At 45.4% G+C, this 2,403-nt stretch overlaps 1 protein-coding gene and 1 long non-coding RNA gene across 4 annotated transcripts in view; both read left to right on the forward strand.

Moving 5' to 3' along the window:
• SPON1 (spondin 1) overlaps window positions 1-2,403 on the forward strand; it is a 301,120-nt gene that overhangs the window by 152,218 nt on the left and 146,499 nt on the right. The window lies entirely within an intron of this gene.
• Window positions 1,641-2,403, forward strand: part of LOC116525156 — a 7,587-nt gene continuing 6,824 nt past the window's right edge. Inside the window, exon 1 of the long non-coding RNA XR_004257598.1 lies at window positions 1,641-2,391. This is a non-coding gene — a long non-coding RNA (uncharacterized LOC116525156). The remainder of the gene's footprint in view (window positions 2,392-2,403) is intronic.

Genomic DNA, 2,403 nt, shown 5'->3' on the forward strand with positions numbered 1-2,403 from the left:
CTTTCTATTTTGTCCATTCTTGTTAGCATTTCGTCAAATCTTTTTTCAAGGTTCTTAGTTTCTTTGCATTGGTTAGAACACGTTCTTTAAGTTCACAGAAGTTTCTTACTACCCACCTTCTGAAGTCTGATTCTGTCATTTCATCACACTCGTTCTCCCTCCAACTTTGTTCCCTTGCTGGTGAGGAGTTGTGATCCCTTTTATGAGGAGAGGTGTTCTGGTTTCAGGTGTTTTCATCCTTTTTTTGCTGGTTTCTTCCCATCTTTAAGGATTTATCCACCTGTCGACTTTGTGGTTGTTGGCTTTCAGATTGGGTCTCAAATCTTTCAGATTGACGTTCTGTTTGTTGATGATGAGGTTATTTCTGTTTCTTGGTTTTCCTTCTGACAGTCTGGCCCCTCTGCTGTAAGTCTGCTGAGGTTCACTCCAGGCCCTGCTTGCCTGGGGTTCACCTGCAGCAGCTGCTGAACAGCAAGGGTTGTTACCAGTTTTCTTCTTCTGCTATCTTTGTCCCAGAAGGATACCCGCCTAGTGTCAATCTGATCTCTCTTTTATGAGGTGTCTTTTTGGATATATAGGGGTCAGGGAGCTGCTTGAGGAGACGGTCTTTTCTTTATAGGAGCTCAAACGGTGAGCTGCGAGCTCTGTTGTTGTTCATTCAGAGCTGCTGGGCAGGTACTTTTGGGTCTGCTGTAGCAGTACTCATACACTGCTTTTTGTTCCCAGGTGCTCTGTCCCAGGGATTTAGGGCTTTATTTATGAGTTTCTGTTATGCTGCCGCCTTCTTTTTTTTTTTTTCTCCTTCAGACCTGCCCAGCCCAGCAAGGAGGCAGCCTAGTCACTGTGGGCCTATAGCAGCTTTGCTGAGCTGCTGTGGGCTCCGCCCCGCTGAAGAGTGAAATTCCCTGCAGTCCTGTTTATATGGGTGTAGTTAGAACTGCTTTGGCGATGGTGGCCCGCCTCTGTTGGGGCGGAGTCTCTGCTATGGCGGGTTGCCTTGGCAACGGCGGGCTGCCTCAGTAATGGCGGATGCCCCTCCCCCACAGAGCTGGACCGTCCTGGTTTCAGCTGCGCTTGCTGTGAAACTCACAATCCAGAGTTTCTGGTTGCTTTTCTTTTGTGGGGGTGGGGCCAGCCGAGCCTGATCGCCTGGCTCCCTGCCTCAGAGCCTTTTTTAAGTTGGTGTTCCAGTCGCCTGTTGAAGAGGCGCCGGGGTCTGTTTGTTTTCCCCTGCGGCCACTCACTGCGCTGGCTTAAACAGTGGCACTGAGGTTTGTGGCGCTATTTTTTGTTTTTTTCCCCCTGGAATCTACTGTCCTGGTTCTCTGCTCAGTCCCCTTTTTGAGCCGGCGTACGGGCGACTTCCCGTGGCTCCAATCGCCAGCCAAAAGGGCCCCCAGACCAGTGTATTTTGTACAGAGAACCGCGGCTCCGGGGCGCCGACAAAGCAGCCGCGCGGGGCAAAGCAGCGGCGCTGGCCGAAACAGCCGCGCTGGCGACCGTGGAGCACCTCTGCCCGGGAATTTCCTAGTCTGTGGGCAATAAAAACGCGGCGTCCACTCACCCTCTGCGCTTTCACTGGGAGCTGCAATCCTGAGCTGTTCCTAAACGGCCATCTTGGATCCAGATCGATCAAATTTCTTAAGACTGAAAATCCATGAACATCTTTGCATTTGGATAAAAACTTTACTATAAAGAGAGAAATTATACAGCTTTTTTACACTGTGGTATGTACATGGTTTTTCACTATAAAGAAGTCCTTGTCTACTTATGACTGTATTTTTTACATGAAATATGTAACCTAGCACCTTGCAGGTTACATATTTCATGTAATTAAAATATTTGAGGATGCATGTTGATCTCAGTTATTTTTAATGGATCTTAAATAGGGTTGTATTTGTACCTTCAACTATTTTATTAATTGTCACATTTTTCTTCTAGTGGATCTTTTTCTAATCTTTGATGTTTTATTGTTTGTTTGCTCATTTATTCCATAAATTTATTCAATGCATCTATTTCATGCAAGAGTGTGTTCAGTTCCTTCCTTCTCTTTCTTTAGGAATTCCTCTCTCTCCCAGAGCACTTCTTTCTCCAAATCTTCTTTTGCAGATTTCATATCTTTTTTCATGCTTTGCAGATTTTTTTTAGTTCATTTTCTCTTTCTCTGTTAATTACCTGTAGCATTCAGTTCGACATTTTACCTGTACTCCCATTGTTTACTCCTTCCCTGTCCCTTCCTGCTGTAATGAGCTCTTCTGAAATAGATACAGTGTCTTTCTTTCACATTTAAGAAATAGATTACAAATGCTTTCTAAATCCTGTTTTGATTCTTGTTTCATTTCATGGTTTACTGATTCCATGCTTCCCATCCCCACCTGACTCTGCACCCAGGTTCTTTTTTTT

Source organism: Sapajus apella, unplaced genomic scaffold (genome assembly GCF_009761245.1).
Source record: "Sapajus apella isolate SASKATOON/1434 unplaced genomic scaffold, GSC_monkey_1.0 scaffold47, whole genome shotgun sequence".
NCBI classification, from domain to species: Eukaryota; Metazoa; Chordata; class Mammalia; order Primates; family Cebidae; genus Sapajus; species Sapajus apella.